Source organism: Dermacentor andersoni, chromosome 8, assembly GCF_023375885.2.
Source record: "Dermacentor andersoni chromosome 8, qqDerAnde1_hic_scaffold, whole genome shotgun sequence".
In the NCBI taxonomy this organism is placed as follows: domain Eukaryota; kingdom Metazoa; phylum Arthropoda; class Arachnida; order Ixodida; family Ixodidae; genus Dermacentor; species Dermacentor andersoni.
Window position 1 is genome coordinate 20,634,340 of NC_092821.1, and position 19,741 is coordinate 20,654,080.

At 46.6% G+C, this 19,741-nt stretch overlaps 1 long non-coding RNA gene across 2 annotated transcripts in view; it reads left to right on the top strand.

The window, feature by feature from the left end:
- Positions 1-19,741, top strand: part of LOC129383605 (uncharacterized) — a 52,986-nt gene that overhangs the window by 25,164 nt on the left and 8,081 nt on the right. For both annotated transcript variants that reach the window (XR_008611472.2, XR_008611473.2), the window contains exon 3: positions 5,614-5,823. This is a non-coding gene — a long non-coding RNA (uncharacterized lncRNA). The remainder of the gene's footprint in view (positions 1-5,613; positions 5,824-19,741) is intronic.

Sequence of the window (19,741 nt, forward strand, 5' to 3'; positions counted from 1 at the left end):
TTTAGATATTTACAAACACAGCAAGAAAGAAATCAGGAGGGAAAGTATGTATGATAATGCAAAAGGGAGTGCCTTGCTTTTTGAGGCAGGAGCTGGCTGCCTGAGGACTAGAACATACCGGAGCAAATATGCACCACAGGGTGAGGCATGTGTGGGGTGCTAAAAAAGTCCCAGAAATGACCCGGCCCATCATAATGCAATAATAACATGTTCACCCAGTGTTGACCCCTTAGGTCTTCCAGACACCTTCCAGAAGTGTTGCTATTGGAAGAAGGTGGAAGAATTACTGGTCAACAGTTGAGATAAGCAAGGGGCAATTAGACTATTAGTGAAAAAAAAGCAGGGAAGATATTGATAGAACCGGAATCTATCGAAGGCTGATTATTAGCCTTCGATTACCTTACATAAGGAAGAGATTAAGTGCCTTAACAGTTATCTCTCACGTAGACCGGCACATGTACCCGACTAACACGTAGTGATACCATTCCTGAGCTTGCGCAGATAAGTTTTGTTTCTTCTTTCTTTTTTCGCCTCAGTGCTCCCTTCAGTTGGTAGTCGACATTCGTGTTGTCCACTTCTCTACTCTTGTGTCCTGTCTGCAGGCCTCACGTCTTTTTTGCATAATGAATCCTTACCAGCTAGCTCAGCTTTCTGTCGTTCGAAGGATTAAGTCGTTTTTTAAATTTTTTTCATATGCTTACTAGAGAGTGACAGCATTGGGCGATATTTCAACCCGTCTTGACATAAAACATAGTTCTGCATCACTCAGGGAATTTCGCAAAGGCACTCAGGGAAAACCTGGAAAACTCGGAGTTTGGAATTATCAACTTGGTAGACACGCTGTTAGGGGCTTCAGCACGTCGGCGTTTTGGTGCTTGCTTGTGGGGCGGTACACGTCGTCGTAGTCTATGCCGACATCTTAATGCACCGTCAAGTCAAACGGGGTGACTGTGTCTGCGGAATCTGCTTTTGTGACCCCAGGATGCCCAAAAGCGACCTGTGATCAGTTAGTCACATGTCTGCCCGCAATATACATACTGATAAAAATGCGTGGCACCATAGACGATGGCCAGTCCTCCATGATCGAGCTGAGAATAATTGCGCTCTGCAGGTCATAGCGTGCGAGAAGCTATTGCAATCGCTGCTTCTCTGCCTTGATCATCCCTTCGTGAGAAAACTCCACCTATGCTGTAGGGCGATGCGTCACATGCCAAAAGTAAGGGCAACGTCTCGTCGTAGTGCCTGAGCACTACAATGTCACGAAGCGGCGTCCAATTTCAGGGAACGTCATTTTTCAGCAAATTGTAAAGGTTGTTGGCCACCGTTGCTCGGTGCTCTAGGAACCTGTCATAGAACATTCGGAGCCCAAGAAAGGATTGCAGCTCCTGCTTGTTGGTTGGAATGCGTGCCTCCATGATGGCCCATACCTTGTTGCTGGTGGGGTGAATGCCTTTGGCATCGATCAGGTGACCTAAACATTTTACTTCGGGCACTGCAAAACAATACATATTCATGCTCAAGAAGAGGTTTGCACTGGCAAGCCTTTCCAGAACAAGCTCTAGGCGAGCTGCATGTTCCTCACTGGTTGTGCTACTGATGATTACATTGTTCAAGTAGGCGCACACACCAGGGATTCCTTGAAGCTGGGATTCCATGTACTTTTGGGAAATTTCTGGAGCTGCCGCAACTCCAAATGGTAGTCGCTTAGCCCTGTACAGTCTTCTAGTGGTATTAGGAGTCAGCACTTCTGAAGTTTTCTTGCTCACCTTCAGCTACTGGTATGCTTGGTTTAGGTGCAGGGTGCTGAAGATCATTCCTCCACGTAGTGTACTGAAGACTTCCTGCAGTGTTGGCAGTGGATATAAGGACGATTTTGTCGCCGAGATTACGGTGAACCTGTAGTCCCCGCAAATATGTAGGCTTTCGTTTTTATTCCTCACTGCAAGCCGTGGTGTGGCCCAGTCTGAATGCTGCGTGGGCTCAACGATACCCTGCTGTTCCAGTTTGTCGAGCTCCCTCTCATAGGCAGGTTGCTGGGCAAACGGTATAGGTCTGGCCTTCAGGAACTTCGGATTGGCGTCCGGGTGAAAGTCAAGGTCTGCGGGTGGCCCATTGTGTCCAGGAATTTTCCCAGAGAAGACCTCCTTGTACTTCTTCTGCAGCCGCTCGACAAGCTTTTGTCACTCAATTGGGCCTTCTTCTACTGCCTGGTTGGTGCTGCAGATCGTGATCTTGAGAGTGTCGAACCAGTTTCTGCCCAAGCGGCTGGATCCATTGCCCTTCACAATCACGAGAGGCAGTTCTGCAATAGTGCCTTTGTACGCAACTTCTAAGTTGGCACTACCTAGAGGAAGAAGGTCTTGTCCTGACCATGTTCTCAGGTGTGTGTCCTCATCGAAAGGTGCTGGTGCATTCTGTGGCCACGCATTGCAGCATGTGTCCTTGCTGATGAGTGTTGTATGCTGCTCCCGAATCAACTTCAAATTGTATGAGCTGGTGATGGACGGTAGGTTGACCATGATATGTAAGTTGTACAGCACTGTTGATGCTGGTGGACTGTGCTGAATTTCGACTTGTGTTATTGTCTTTGGGGAGTTCACATTTTTGTGTTGCTGTGGTGGCCCCTTCGCCTGTTTTTTCTTCGTGATGCAGGCCTTCTCAACGTGGCTGCACTTGTGGCAGAAATCGCAGGTAGCAGCTTGGTGCTTGCATGACTTGGGGCTGTGCTGCCCATCGCAATGCCAGCATCGTTGTGGCTTAGATCTGTCTGAACTTGCCTGGTGAACCAGCTCTATGTTTGTGCGGATGTCTCGTTGCTGTTGGCCAGCACTTTCTACTCGAACAGTGATGTTGTAGGCCTTTGTGAACATCAGGCCACTCTCAGAAAAGAGTCTCCATTGCAGGAGACTATCCTATAGTCTGCACACGAATTGGTCATGCCACATAATGTCCAAAGGAAGTATTTCTTGGCAGGTGATGCTGTTGACGCCGTCTGCTATCCGGTAGTTGCCCGTGTAGTAATAACCATTGTGCTTAGCGTCCCGAAGTTGCAGTCGGCGGCCAGGATCTTTAGCGCCGCGACGTAGGCACTCACTCCAACTGGTCACGTTGTTAGAAGCAACATGACCAGTTGACCTCAGATGGCCTCGGGTCGTAGTGTTTCTGAAGTGATTAATAAAGGGAAATCAGACATCCACGTGTTCGTAGCAACTGCTACAAAGGAAACCCATGCGGGTTCCTCGAAAGAAAAGCCTCAGAGTTGAAGAAAAATTCGTCCTGGTCCGGGACTGGAACCCGGGACCACCGCCTTTCCGAGGCAGCCGCTCTACCATCTGAGCTAACCAGGCGGCTAGCAGATGGCAGGGCGAAGTCGAATTTGCCGACAACACACGAAGCAAAGGCAAGTGTTTGACGTAGTAGTTCTGCGGAAACCCGCAAGTGCCACAACAGTGTCGTTGTTGGCCACTTCAGTTGGGCTGCTTGGCTGCACCAAGGTGCAGACGGTGCCACATGTCTGGCCACCGCACAGTGTCAGTAGGTGTGCCCTCTTGTTGAGGTCTGTGCTGCTGTTAGCCTCAAAGTAAAAATGGAGGCGTCTAAACCACAATGTCCATGATGCGCCATTAAACTCCGGTAGTTGGCCTGATGCATGCATTACCATTGCATTGCACAGGTGCAGGTCAACGTGACCTTTAAATCCACTGTCTCGTTGCCACTGTTACGTCTGGGTAGCCGTAATAAAAGGCATTCGGAACATGGAACGGAGTTTATTTCAGAGGGACTTGTGCGCAGCGTGGTCTGAAGTCATCTCCGGTTGCTCTTTGTCTTGCACCAGCTCTTTGTATCTCTTGGGAGCCGCCTATGGGGAGAGAGTCAGGAGACGGGAAAATTGGCGGCTGGTGCCAGTGGAAGAAGCGTATCTCGTAGACATGGTACTTATGATGACAATGATCTGGCATCTTGCAACTAGTTTGCATTAGTCGGACTGCACCTCATCTTCTTCTTCATCTCATGCTTTAAAATGCATTAGATGAAGAACTTAGGTCTTAGAAATGTTTCTGCTGCCATAAATATTGTGCAGACAAAGGTTGTCTTGCTTTCAAATATTCAGTGTGGATTGTCCCTTGTAGCTTTTTAGAGCTACTGAACTGACGTGAATATTTTGCGTTCCATGGCTACACTATTCTGCTCCAGCATCTTTTTAATGCGATAGTGTTAAGGCCCCATGTAGCAGAAAATGTGTCGGCGTCCCGTGTCCAGTGTCGACCGTCTTGTGAGCAAGAAATCATTCCAAACAATGCATACCCAACCACGTAGGCCCTCCGTGTAGTGCAAAGACATTACTGAACTAATTGAATTCGTCAAAGTAAAATGCATCAGAAAAACGTAAAGTACGACTTCCAACGTACAGACATGATAGCACAGAATTGTAATTTGAATATACAAGAAAACATAATTCTGTTATGTGGAAACTCAAACACAAACTACTTTTCCAGTCTTTCTATCATTCATTGAGCGACGCATCTGATTCCTTGCAACACCATCCAGATAATGGTCACCTCCACACATCTACGGACCACGCAAGAGACTATTTCTACCAGAGAGCTTGCCTTCGTGCATAGCGTTCGCCACCAGCGTTTCCCAGTAAATATTACGGTTACATAAGCTGCAGTTGCCAGGAAGCGTGAGAATCAATCCGGAATCTTTGAATGCTGCCACATTCTAGTCTTAAAAGTGAAGCTTAAGCATCCCTCCAAATTTTTAAATGCATAAGCATTTCTATCCCTACCCAACGAGGAAACCTGTCCGTCACATCTAATGAATCGCTATAAAGAAAATAATGTATAAAACAGTTTCTGTGAAGGCTTTGTTGAACAATTTGGTGATGGTGGAATAAAAGCCATGTCTAAAACCACATGTAGAGCTGACTTGGTCCATTGTAGACTTCTAGAAAATTCCAATTTTGTGAAAATTTAATGCCATACATGCCACATTCCCGTTGCGTTTCGGTGGTTGCGGTATCCGCCTTCTGTTGGGGCGTTCCTTCACCAACCAAAATGCCACCAACCTATGAGGGCTCATGCACTTCACATTCGCAACACAGACAGATAAGCAGACAAATACTTGATAAGGATGGTAAGGACTGATCAGGGTTTATATGGTTCTCGTCACGATTGATAATGGTTTGACGCAGACGGATAAGGTGCTTAAGAGCAATAAGGGACTATAATCGTCAGATCAATTGTGATAATGTTAATAAGCACTGATAACAGTTGGTAAGGGTCAGATCAAGTTCGATAAGGTTGATAAGGACTGATAAGAGCTGATAAGGATCAGATCATGTCCAATAAGGTTGATAAAAACAGAAGGGTTGATAAGGATTGGATTGACTCTGATAAGATTACTAAGGTTTGATAAGCTTTATACTGATCGGAGCAAATTTCATAACATTGATAATGACACTGGGCAGCATGGATATGAGCAAGTGGCACTTTGCTTAAGCATACTTAGCAAACTCCCAGAGGAGTTTCTGTGCATATTTTTCATCGTTTTATATGCCACTTGTTCTCAATGCTGCAACAGGACTGCAATTGCACCAATTATTTTTTGCAGGCCTCACGAATACAAAGAACCTTGGTGAATGCATTACTGTCGTCATATTGTCATGCCGGGCCCTTTCCAAGGTCGTCGGACAGGTCAAGGTTAGCACGCAGTACAGCGTGCCTTTGGCTGACAAGTCCGTCGGATGCTCCTTCAAAGCAGAGAGCGTGTCAAGGAGTACGCAGACTACAGAGACTGTGGATGAGTCGAGCTGTACTTCAGGTAAACATTTTTAGCACTTCTCGTACTTTAACTTGCGTGTGCAAGTTTGTAGTAATGGTCAAGTCTGCCTACCTTGGTATGGCCTGCGCAAGTGTGTATGACATTCTACTGCTGAGGACAAGTTAGCAGTTGTGCGATTCTTGTCTGCATTCTCATTGAGATAAAATTCAAAGATAGGTTTAAATCGGTTTAAAGGCCAACTGCAACTAAATTTCACTCGGGCTAAATTGACTATAAGTGCCTAGCATATACTCTCAAAGTAATCTTGGCAAAGACGTAGGACTGGTAATTGCCTAATTTTGTTATTAGCAGCTATTAAATAGCGCCTATACAGATAAGGCGTGCACCTGGTGGCAAAGCGGTAGCAATGTGGATATGGCACATACTGAAGAGCCCAGGCACCTCTTGATCTCTCAGTTGTGCCTAGGCAGCCAGGCACATTGCTCACTCATCATTTGCAAGTTGATGGGCATATATCTTAGCATGCGTTCTGCCTGTTGCGCTCATGATGTTAGCTGTTGCAAAAATGCCGATGCGTTGCATGGCCATCCTTCTAGTGCTCGAATACACACTCAGACATGAACAATTTGCCTGATCAGACATGAAAAGCATTTGCCTCATCGTCTCGGATTTCCATGACTTCCGTGACAATTCTAAACATTTCTTGCCATTGCACCCGTTAGATTGCACGATATGAAGTAGCCTTGCTGCTGCAAGGAAAAGTAACAGATTCCCTTATTTTGTGCAAGTCATGTCCTTATTACCATTAGGCAGAAGCTAGGATGCAGCAACAGTAGAAACTCCAGATAAGCAGGCAGATCTTCGAATGCTGTCCTCCTAACAAGTGCACAGCTTGCTGCTTCCAAAGTGAGCGCTCAAGTGATTGAAATTCGCATCAGCCAATAGGAGCATTTCCTGCGTGCCGTGTGACTTTTGTAAATCATCGCGATGCTAGTTTTCCTTTCTCGCACTCACTTTTGTTGCTTTTATTTATGCATGGAGAAATACAACACTGCAGCTATCTAAATCTCCTACCTCTCGGCAATACCAAGATAAGCAGGGCTGCGTCAATAGAAAGGTGCCCTCGCGTGATCAGTGGTGTGGTAGCATGTCCCGTAGCCAGATTTCGAAACCACACTAAAAAGTGCAATTTTCTGAGATTCCATGTCCATATATTCCATATATTTCACCAAAAGGTAAAAAAAGGTCTTAGGATTGAGGGCAAATTAAGAAAATAGGAAATTTTAGCAAGTCTGCTATTTCATTGCTGCGTACCCCCTTCCTTAATATTAAATTATTTTGGTGATACAAATTTTTGCTCCATCCTGAGAGATTGATATAATTGAGATTGTGCTGTATTCAGTGTTTGCACTATGTTCAGTAGCGACCCATCGTGCAAGACTGTAGCCAGGAGCCAGCAGAGATGGAATGACCCAAATGGAGGACCACAGGAATGACCATAATGACGATATCATGTGTTGTCGTGACAGAGTCACGACAACACATTGACGAGACGACAATGGAATGATGGACAGTGTGTGTGTTGCAACTCTGTCTACGCTTACGCGCATCACCTGCTGCAATTGGAAACATTCAGAAAACGAAGAAATGCACCCTTCGGAGGTAGTGCTGCATTGCCTACTACTGCAGCAAATCCTCTGTCTGTGCCCACAAAGAGAAGTGTAATTGACATTAATATAGACGCCGTACCTGTCCAAGCAATCGTCGACACTGGAGCCCACGTATCTGTGGTGAGTGCTAGCTTACGTAGACTTTTAAAGAAGGTCCTCACCCCGGCAGCTGCCCAAGTGCTTCGTGTGGCCGATGGCGGTGTGCTGGTTGTTCTTGGAATGTGTACTGCGCGTTTAAGTATAGCCAACCGCCCTACTTCTGTTCTCTTTGCTGTGATCGACAACTGCCCTCATGACACTATCCTTGGATTGGACTTTTTGTCCAATCATTCCGCTCTCATGGACTGCGCAACCGGCGTTCTTCAGTTGGAACTGCCTCAAGTCGCCGATGCTCCGAGCACCACCTCACTGCACTTGCGCTCGCTTCAAGATTTGCGTGTGTCACCAGAGGCAGTCACTTATGTCGCTTTGATCACACAGCCACAGATTCCTGACGGTGAATATGTCCTTCGCCCCATCATCGACGTGCTTTTGAGCCGGAACATTGCTCTTCCGTATACGCCCAGGATGATTACTAATCACGGCATCGTTCTTCCACTTCTGAATTTCAGCCTGTGCCCTCAAGTGCTTCCAGCCAGCATATTCTTGACCGGCGTTTCTAATACTTCCGAATTCGACATTGAAAGTCTGAATGCAGAGAGTGGTTTCACAGTGCCAATTGCAGCTCACAGCTCTGGCTCACTAACGGATGACTTCGCGAAGATGATTTCACCTGACCTCACCTCTGCACAGGCCACGGACATACGTCTCCTTCTCGAATTGTACCGTGACATCATTGATTTCGGCGACAGGCCTTTAGGCCAAACATCTGTTGTTCACGACCATATAAACACTGCAGACACTAATCCTATTTGTGTCTGCTCCTGCGACATTTGCTCCTGCAACATTTGAACGTATGATGGACTCTCTTCTATGAGGCTGCAAATGGGCCACCTGTCTGTGTTACCTTGACGACGTTATTATTTTTTCTCCCACGTTCGACAGCCACCTTACCCTACTCGCTGCCATGCTTGCGGTCTTCCGAAAAGCCGGTTTCCAACTGAACTTCATGAAGTGTCAATTCAGCCGCCGTCAGATTACCATGTTGGCACACTTCGTTAACACATCCGGTGTCCAACCAGATCCGGAAAAAGTTCGCACCATATGCAGTTACCCGGTGCCACGTTCTGCTTCTGCTCTGCACTGCTTCATCAGCCTGTGTTCTTACTTTCGCTGTTTCGCCTAAAATTTTGCCAACGTTGCTCAGCCTTTGACAGATCTTCTAAAGAAGAACACGCCATTCCTATGGAGCCCTGAGCAGGCTCACGCGTTCGCCGCTCTCATCTGGTTTCTGACCACCTCTACCATACTTGCCCACTTTGATCCATCTGCAACGACCAAAGCCCACACTCACGCAAGCGGCCAAGACATCGGCTCCGTTCTCGCCCAACAACAGAATGGTACGCCAGCCGCCTGCTGTCACCTGTAGAGAGAAATTACTCCATCACCGTGTGGTAGTGCTTGGCTTTAGTTTGGGCTGTCGCCAAGTTCCGGCCACATTTGTACGGCCGCACATTCTCAGTGGTTACAGACCACCATGCACTCTTCTGACTGTCTTCCCTCCGGGACCTGACAGGACAGCTTGGTTGCTGGGCTTTGCGGCTCCAGAAATTCTCATTTATTCTCAACTTTAAATCTGGTTTTGGCAGCACACGTGGTTTTCTGCCAACGCAGTGGCAGCGTAGAGTTAGAGCATCCTCCTCGCATTCAAGAGGACCGTGGTTCAAATCTCTGTGGCGCGCAATTTTCCACCAGATTTAAAAAAAATCTGCGTGTTGATAAAAATTGCATAAACAGGCCTGGAGTGCAGCCTGATCCCGGTGGCCAGAGCCAGTAATGCACTCCCTCACCAGAGCAGGATTGGCCACCCTGGTGCAGTACTTGGCCACAACCTCCTATATGAATACAACAATCAAACCCCCAAGTCCCCTCAGTCCCCAGCAGCTGTGAAGCAACTGACCACGGCGGTGGTCAGACCTGTGACGCAGAAGAGGGTGCTAAGAATCTCTGGGTCCGGACAGGCTGCCGTTGGAACCTGAACCTGGCAACGTTTAACGGTAGAACGTTATCTAGTGAGACGAGTCCAGCAGTGCTACTGGAGGAAGTAGCGGGCAGTAAATGGCATATAATAGGGCTCAGTGAGGATAGGAGGACAAAAGAAGCGTACACAATGCTAAAAAGCAGGCAGGTCCTGTGCTACCGGGGCTCAGCGGAGAGACGAGAACTAGGAGCCGGATTCCTGATTAATAAAGATGTTGTTGGTAACATACAGGAATTCTATAGAATTAACGAGAGGGTGGCAGGTCTTATTGTGAAACTTATTAAGAGGTACAAATTGAAGGTCGTGCAGGCCTACGCCCCTATATCCAGTCATGATGACCAGGAAGTCGAAAGCTTCTATGAAGACGTGGAATCGGCGATGGGTAAAGTCAAAACAAAATACACTATACTGATGGGCGACTTCAATGCCAGGGTAAGCAAGAAGCAGGCTGGAGACAAGTCAGTGGGGGAATATGGCATATGTTCTAGGAATAGCAGGGGAGAGTTATTAGTAGAGTTTGCAGAACGGAATAATATGCGGAAAATGAATACCTTCTTCCGCAAGCGGGATAGCCAAAAGTGGATGTGGAGGAGCCCGAATGGCGAGACTAGAAACGAAATAGACTTCATGCTCTGCGCTAACCCTGGCATCATACAAGATGTGGGTGTGCTCGGCAAGGTGCGCTGCAGTGACCATAGGATGGTAAGAACTCGAATTAGCCTAGAGGGAAGTGAAGAAACTGGTTCATAAGAAGCCGATCAATGAGTTAGCAGTAAGAGGGAAAAAAGAGGAATTCCAGATCAGGCTACAAAACAGGTATTCGGCTTTAACTGAGGAAGAGGACCTTAAAGTTGACGCAATGAACGACAATCTTATGGGCATCATTAAGGAGTGTGCAATAGAAGTCGGTGGTAACTTCATTAGACAGGATACCAGTAAGCTATCACAGGAGACGAAAGATCTGATTAAGAAACGCCAACGTAAGAAAGCCTCTAACCCTACAGCTAGAGTAGGACTGGCAGAAGTTTCCAAGTTAATCAACAAGCGTAAGACAGCTGATATAAGGAAGTATAATATGGATAGAATTGAACATGCTCTCAGGAACAGAGGAAGCCTAAAAGCAATGAAGAAGAAACTAGAAATAGGCAAGAATCAGATGTATGCGTTAAGAGACAAAGCCGGCAATATCATTACTAATATGGATGAGATAGTTGAAGTGGCTGAGGAGTTCTATAGAGATTTATACTGTACCAGTGGCACCCACGACCATAATGGAAGAGAGAATAGTCTAGAGGAATTCGAAATCCCACAGGTAACGCCGGAAGAAGTAAAGAAAGCCTTGGGAGCTATGCAAAGGGGGAAGGCAGCAGGGGAGGATCAGATTGTTGAAGTGTGGTGGGCAGATTGTTCTAGAGAAACTGGCCACCCTGTATACGCAATGCCTCATGACTTCGAGCGTACCGGAATCTTGGAAAAACGCTAACATAATCCTAATCCATAAGAAAGGGGACGCCAAAGACTTGAAAAATTATAGACCGATCAGCTTACTGTCCGTTGCCTACAAAGTATTTACTAAGGTAATTGCAAATAGAATCAGGAACACCTTAGACTTCCATCAACCAAAGGACCAGGCAGGATTCCGTAAAGGCTACTCAACAATAGACCATATTCACACTATAAACCAGGTGATAGAAATATGTGCGGAATACAACCAACCTTTATATATAGCTTTCATTGATTACGAGAAAGCGTTTGATTCAGTCGAAACCTCAGCAGTTATCGAGGCATTGCAGAATCAGGGTGTAGACGAGCCGTATGTAAAAATACTGAAAGATATCTATAGCGGCTCCACAGCCACCGTAGTCCTCCATAAAGAAAGCAACAAAATCCCAATAAATAAAGGCGTCAGGCAGGGAGATACAATCTCTCCAATGCTATTCACAGCGTGTTTACAGGAGGTGTTCAGAGACCTGGATTGGGAAGAATTGGGGATAAGAGTTAATGGAGAATACCTTAGTAACTTGCGATCCGCTGATGATATTGCCTTGCATAGTAACTCAGGGGACCAACTGCAATGCATACTCACTGACCTGGCGAGGCAAAGCCGAAGGGTGGGTCTAAAAATTAATCTGCAGAAAACTAAAGTAATGCTTAACAGTCTCGGAAGAGAACAGCAGTTTACGATAGGTAGTGAGGCACTGGAGTGGTAAGGGAATACATCTACTTAGCACAGGTAGTGACTGCGGATCCGGATCATGAGACTGAAATAATCAGAAGAATAAGAATGGGCTGGGGTGGGTTTGGCAGGCATTCTCAGATCATGAACAGCAGGTTGCCATTATCCCTCAACAGAAAAGTTTATAACAGCTGTGTCTTACCAGTACTCACATACAGGGCAGAAACCTGGAGGCTTACGAAAAGGGTTCTACTTAAATTGAGGACGACGCAATGAGCAGTGGAAAGAAGAATGATGAGTGTAACATTAAGGTTAAGAAAAGAGCAGATTGGGTGCGGGAACAAACGCGAGCTAATGACATCTTAGTTGAAATCAAGAAAAAGTAATAAGGCATGGGCAGGACATTTAATGAGGAGGGAAGATAACCGATGGTCATTAAGTGTTACACACTGGATTCCAAGGGAAGGGAAGCGTAGCAGGGGGCGGCAGAAAGTTAGGTGTGTGGATGAGATTAAGAAGTTTGCTGGGACAACATGGCCACAATCAGTACATGACCGGGATAGTTGGAGAAGTATGGGAGAGGCCTTTGCCCTGCAGTGGGCCTAACCAGGCTGATGATGATGATGATAAGTCTGGACGTCTGCACAAGGACGCTGACTGCCTCTCTCGCCACCGCGTGGATCCTCCCGATCCTGCTGTGCATAATGCGGTGACCTGCGTGATGGCTTTTACTGACATGACCAACATGCGTGCTGCACAACAATGCGACGCATCCTTACAGTTCATCATCTCCAGAGTGCAATCTGGCAGCGCCGACGGCACATGCTGCATCTTCGTGCTACACGACGGCATCCTCTACCGCCACAATATCAACCCCGACAGCCCTGAATTGCCCATTGTCCTCCCTCGTCATCTGTAATCCGTCGTTCTCGAACAACTTCACGATGCACCAACGGGGGGACACCTTGGAGTTTGGCTTACACATGACCGTGTACAACGCTGGCTGTTCTGGCCGGGTCTCTGCCGCTCTGTGCGTCGTTCGTTACAACTTGTGAATTGTGTCAGCGCCGGAAGAAACCAATTGAAGTTCCCTATGAACCATTATTTCACGAAGGCCTTGATCTGCTTGGCCCTTTTCCAACGACAACTAAAGGGAAGAAGTGGATCGCCGTCGCTACTGATTATGCGATACGCTACGGAATAACGAAGGCGTTGCGGACTAGTTGCGCAACAGACGTCGCTGATTTTCTCCATCACAACGTAATTCTCCACCACGGTGCACCTTGACAGTTACTTACAAATCGGGGCCGCTCGTTCTTGTCTTGAGTTGTCGACGACCTCCTCCGCTTTTGTGCCACTGAGCACAAGCTGTCCACCACCTACCACCCACAAACGAATGGTCTTACGAAACGTCTCAACCGAACAATCACAGAGATGCTGTCGATGTATGTCTCCAACGCCACGCTGGCCTACGTGACATTCGCATATAACTCGTCCCGACATGATGCCGCAGGATATTCACCATTTTATCTTTTGTATGGTCGCGACCACACATTGCCATTTGACACCATCCTTCTGGGGCACGTGTTGCAACTGAGTGCGCTCGTGAAGTCATCGACAGCGCTTACATGGCACGTCATCGCCCTATCTTGGTTATTAGCCTGACAGCATATACAAAAAGAGCGTTATGACCGGTGCCATCGCAATGGTAAGTTCGCACCAGGTGCTTGGGTGCTGCTTTGGTCATCATGTCGTCGGGTTGACCTCTCCTATAAGCTTTCCTCTCACTACACAGGGCCTTATGAAGTCCTACGTCAAGTTAACGACGTAAATTACGAGATTTAGCACTACAGTTTGATGCATCCTCAAGTCTGACACCTGTCGACGTTGTGCACGTTTCGCGGCTGAAGCCATACTTCGCTCGCAATTCTTCGCCTACCATGCACCGAGATGGCGCTTCACCAACCGGGGATCTTGGTACGGAAGGATGAAAGAAGAGAGAGGAAGAAGAAGATAGAGAGACGCTGGCCGCTGCGTGTTGTTGGTGGTCAGCCATCTTAACTACTCTGCCTCATCTTGTATATATATATTGTAAATTCAGTCTTTCTACACTCCCAACATCCCCGTAACAATATTTTCTAATGGAAAAGTATATTGCTCACAGCATGGATTAATTAACCCTTTGAGGGTCAATGACGTAAATATACAGCGCCACGAACAAGTCCAAAAATGATCGATGCCGTATATTTACGGCACCGTCTGTACATTTAAAAAGCGAGCCAATTTCCTAACTTTTTCTTCTCTGTCATGTGCTGCCACTATGTATGTGGGAATACAGAGAATTTCTTTCGTGCGCCTCCCTCTCTCGTTGTATGATTTGTTTTGGAGCTAGTTTGCTCCCGCGCATCTATATACTAGCGCTCGCGCATTGGCGTGCGTGCGGGCGGGCGGCGGTTTGGTTTTTGTTCCATGGGCGGTTTCGGCTTCTTGCATTTGCAAAACTGATGGCTATCTCGTTACTAATTGCTCAAAGGGCGACCGCTTGTTTCTCGCTCGTTTAGTGCTCACAGGGGTGCGCATAGGAAGGATGCTGCCGTGCATGCGTTTCTGTTGCCTTTTCTTTGTGAATATAAATTTTACGTACGGTTTTGTCATTTTTCTGATTGCCATAATCGGAAGCATGCTACGTTTTTCCTTCTAAAATATTGGTTGCACATTTGATCTTACTTTGTTTGGGAGCTTTAATGCCCTATCTACACTCGTTTTCTACTTTCAACCTTTAAAAGTAGGCACATCTTTGATCAATCAGTGGTGTGTTTGGGTCTTTGTTCTGCCTCATGTTTAATTTGGTCTCAGATATTTCAGTCAATGTCGTCAGTCCCATTGGGAATCAAATTAATGCCATTCGCCTACTAATTTTCCATAGAAAGTCGCATAGTCCATAGTGCACATGCTGTTATCACAACAAAAAGGTTAGAGATTTTTCCTGCAGGACCAACGCATTTAAAAATTCTTTTTTCCCACGCACGATTTCCGAATGGAACACATTACCTGCCACAACTGTCGACTGTCCAACAGTTTCATCCTTTATTTCTGCACTGTGTGAATAAACCATAGCGTTCATCCCTCGTTTTTACCAGTCAAATCATGATTGCGAAAAGGTTTCTCTTATGTTGTTTATTATGCAGATTCTTGTTCAGTGTCTGCTATCTTGTTTGATCTTATTTCATACTTGTTCTTTTTTTGGGGGTCCATATGCCTACTACTGCCTAAGGCCTGGTAACAAGGCTGGCAGTACTTGTGAAATAAATAAATAAATAAGAAGTAGGCCATGCATCTCATACAAAGGGTGGTGATGGTGATGATGCATTTCCTTTCGCAAGGCCCAGATATTGCCAAAGAGTGCAAGGCAAGTGATAATGAGTTCTTGAAAGAAAAATGAATTGCAAATGGTTGTTACAAAAGTACAAATTATACACCAGAAAAAACGGTATAAAAAAGGAAGCCTGCAGAATTTGAATTCATAGAATATAAACTTATTCGGAAGTAATGTCGATTGTCGTCACTGACACACACTTCTTTATCGTTGTTCGTGAACTACCACATTTTTCAGGCCATAAGTCACACCTTTGTATAAGTCGCACGACCCACTTTTCTCAAGTCATGAAGAAAAAAATGGTGTAAAATTTGGGCTGGTGTATAAGGTGCACATATAATATCTCGGTCGGCATGACGCGTGATTATACACGCTTGCACACATCGCAATATGCCTTACTTTCCCATTGCAGGTCACCAAATTTTATGACCTGCAAATTCTAGCAGAGTAAAACTTCAGCCAACACTCTTCCCTAGCACACAAAATCAAAATTTATTGTACTTCTGTCGAAACCATTAAAAGTCTCTTGTTCCAAAGCAGTCAAAATGTTCAGCTACTTCAGCAGGCAGGATCACTGGGTCGCCGTCGTCAGCTTCTCAATAACCCTTAGAAGACATTGTAGGCATGCCGTGCTCACATTGGTTCGGCAGTGGGACATGCCAAGGAAAGAAAATACACTCATATTGGTTACTCAAGTATTATTGCGCAACAAAAAGGACACTGATGCAAGAGAAGAGACACGAAGCGCAAACTTTCAACTAAATTTATTGTGCCACTGAATCGGTCTATACATGTGAAGCAGTATAGACTGCGCATGCGCTTACGTGAAAACGAACTGCGCATTCGTATAACATAGTTATCATTCATGTGATGCCGCCTCCAAGAAACTTAGTTATTTTCCTGTGAGAGCCAGTCAAGGAAAACTAACACACTTATCACCCAATTTTGCAATCATCTGCGCTTCAGTTATTTCATGGATGAGCTGCGTCCTGCCACGGGACACAATCGTGCATTTGTCCTCGATAGGTTGCAGCCATGATCGCGACAATGAATCGCCAAGAACCCACCGGTGCCATTTTTCACGTTATTGCAGTGTTCGCGAAGCCGATCATTGAGGCAATGCCCAGTTTGCCCGATATATTGCTTCCCACACAAAGGTCTCCATGTATAACGCACTGTTTTTCTCAAAACTGTCATATTGTAATCTTGTATGGGGTACGACTACATCGTCAAATTACCATAAATTACTACTGTTACAAGAAAGAGCCTTGCGTGCTATTGAGGGATATTGCGGCGCACCACATAAATTACGTACACAAACCTTGTTTGTTGAACATAGCATACTACAAGCTGACCAAGTGTATTATCTACGGCTGTTGCAATACATTCATAGGAACAGTTTGTACTCTATTACTGACAGTACTATAAATTAAAACCTTCGTGAGGTAAAACTACGAGTACTGCGAACGCACGCGAATTATGGTAAACAAAAGCTAAATTTTCAAGTACCCAACGCCCTCAACAAATTTCCCTTTACACATGATTTCTCGCTGCACTTTACCCCAACCTTTCCTCCCCATCATCAAGAATCTCCTTCTCTCTTTATCTAAAAATGTGTTCAAGAAAAACACGAAATGACGTTTGATTGAAGGCGAAATTCAAATGTAAGAATATGTATCTACCATTTGTTTATACATATTGTTACGGTGAGTTGCGAAGAAATGGTTTTATTTACAGGAGATGGACGATGGTCATAGCGTGATCGCAGCGCAGCCCGGCCTCTCAAACTCCTCGTTCTCTTCGTCTTCTCTTTCTTCTCTTCTTGTCCGTGCCTTTCGTATCTGTTACATTTCCCCGCAAGCAGACGAAGCCCGTGGGGCGAGTCAGGATGGACAAGCAGGGTAGAAAGGCTTCAGGCGAGCAATATGGGTCAGCTGAGTTCTGCTTGATCGCCGACCATTGCACAGTAGGCGAGCTATGACGTAAGTGAGTTCGCTCAGGCGGTCCACAACTACAAATGGGCCTGAATATTGTGACAAGAACTTTGGCACAATCCACGCTTGCGTTGCGGTGTCCAAAGGAGGACTCAGTCACCTTTTTGCAGCGATACTTGTACGTGACGGTCGTCGTATCGCTCTTTCGAACGACTTTGCAAGGCCAGAGTACGAAGACGAGCTATTCGACGCGCTTCTTCGGCGAGATACAAAGTCTTCGATACAGAATCATCACTGTGCAGAACGAAGGGTAAGAAAGTGTCCAGAGGGCTTCGCGGTAACTTTGCATACAGGAGATAAAATGGGTTATAGTTCGTGGTTTCGTGCTTCGCCGTGTTGTATGCATAAGTCATGAAGGGCAGCACGTTGTCCCAGTTCTTATGATTGGAGGAGACGTACATGGCAAGCATGTTAGTCAGCATTCTGTTTGTCCTTTCAACGAGGCCATTGGTCTGTGGATGATACGGCGTGGAATGACGGAACTGTGAAGTGCACAAACGAAGTAGCTCTTCAATGGCATCAGCCGTGAACTGGCGACCACAGTCGCTGATGATGACACGTGGTGGGCCATGACGAAGGACCACGGAACGGAGCAGGAAGACCACCACGCAAGCAGCGGTGGAAGACGCGGTATGGCTGCAGTTTCTGCATACCGTGTAAGATGGTCTATGCAGACAATTATCCAGCGGTTCTTGTTGTTAGATAACGGGAATGGACCCAAAAGGTCAATGCCTACTTGCTCGAACGGCGTACTGGGCGGTGTCAATGGCCGAAGGGGACCCGGGGCTGCGGTGGTCGGTCGCTTGTGACGTTGGCACGTTTCACAACTAGCGACATAGCGCTTGGTTGTTTCGTACATCTTCGGCCAGTAAAAGCGCTCCTGCGTGCGGTGCAGCGTTCGTACGAAGCCGAAATGGCCGGATGTCACATCGTCATGCATGGCGCGTAGAACGTCAGAGTGGAGACTCTCAGGGACAACAAGCAGAAAACGCGCTCCATGCCCGCAGTAATTAGTTTTGTACAGCAATTTATCACGGACAGTAAAGCGACCGCTGCCTTTAGAAGTACGGGTGGCGACAAAAAGCGGATCAAGGGTAACATCATCCCGTTGTTCTCGCTGAAAGTCTGCCGCGTCAGGGAACGTAGCAGTAACAGCAGCGAGACAGTCGTCAAAATTCTCAGCATCGCAGTCGGTAGTCGCAAGAGGAATCCGAGAGAGGCAGTCTGCGTCAGCGTGACGACGGCCACTCTTGTACGATACCACAAAGTCGTATTCCTGGAGGCGTAGCGCCCAACGTACGAGGCGACCAGAGGGATCACGCAAACCGACCAGCCAGCATAAAGAATGATGGTCGGTGATAATCTTGAATGGTCTACCGTAAAGATAATATCGATACTTTTGTACGGCGAAAACGGCTGCCAGGCATTCTTGTTCCGTAACCGTATAATTGCGTTCAGATTTGCTCAGACAACGGCTGGCATATGCGACATGTTCTGCGCCACTGTGACGTTGTACAAGCACCGCTTCTATCCCGATTCCACTCGCATCAGTGTGAACTTCAGTCGGGCAAGATGGATCAAAGTGACGCAAGAGGGGTGCTGACGTTAGTATAAACTTCAGTTGAGAGAATGATGCGTCACACTCTGGTGTCCAATTGAAGGATGCATTTTGTCGCAAAATACTTGTCAACGGGTAAACGATGTCAGCAAACCGGGGGACAAAACGACGAAAATACGAACATAGGCCAATGAATGAGCGGAGTTCTCGTGCTGACTGCGGTGGCTTGAAGGAGCTCACTGCTTCAATCTTACGAGGATCGGGTCTGACGCCATCCTTGTCGACTAAGTGTCCCAGGACCAGTGTTTGACATTCGCCGAACCAACACTTTTTTGAGTTTAGGACCAGTCCAGCTTTCTCAATGCAGTCGAGAACGAGGCTGAGGCGTTCGTTAAGTTCTTCAAACGTGCGGCCAAAGATTACAACACATGCATATCTCCCACTTTAGACCACGGAGTACAGTGTCCATGAATCTTTCAAAGGTGGCAGGAGCATTGCAAAGGCCAAAAGGCATAACATTAAATTCGAATAGGCCATCTGGAGTCACGAAAGCGGTCTTTTCCTTGTCGGCAGGGTCCATAGGTATTTACCAATACCCCGATCGCAAATCAAGTGTTGAGAAGTAAGAAGCAGCGTGTAAGCAATCAATGATGTCATCGATTCGCGGTAGTGGATAGACATCCTTCTTCGTCACTGCGTTTAGATGTCTGTAATCCACGCAGAATCTCCAGGAGCCATCTTTTTTTCGGACCAGGATTACTGGGGCTGCCCATGGACTAGATGACTCTTGAACGACACCTTTGTTCATCTCCTTGACTTGCTCGGCAATAACTTTGCGCTCGGACGATGACACTCGGTAGGGCTTCTGGCGGATGGTGTGTGCTGAGCCGGTATCTATTCAGTGACGAGCGCGGGACGACGGTAAATGAAGGGGTGCATCTCCATGCGTGAAGTCGAATGCAGCCTCATGCCTGGCAAGGACTTGTGCCAGTGCTTGCCGTTCCGATGTACCGAGAGCCTTGCTGATCATGCCAAGCATTAGC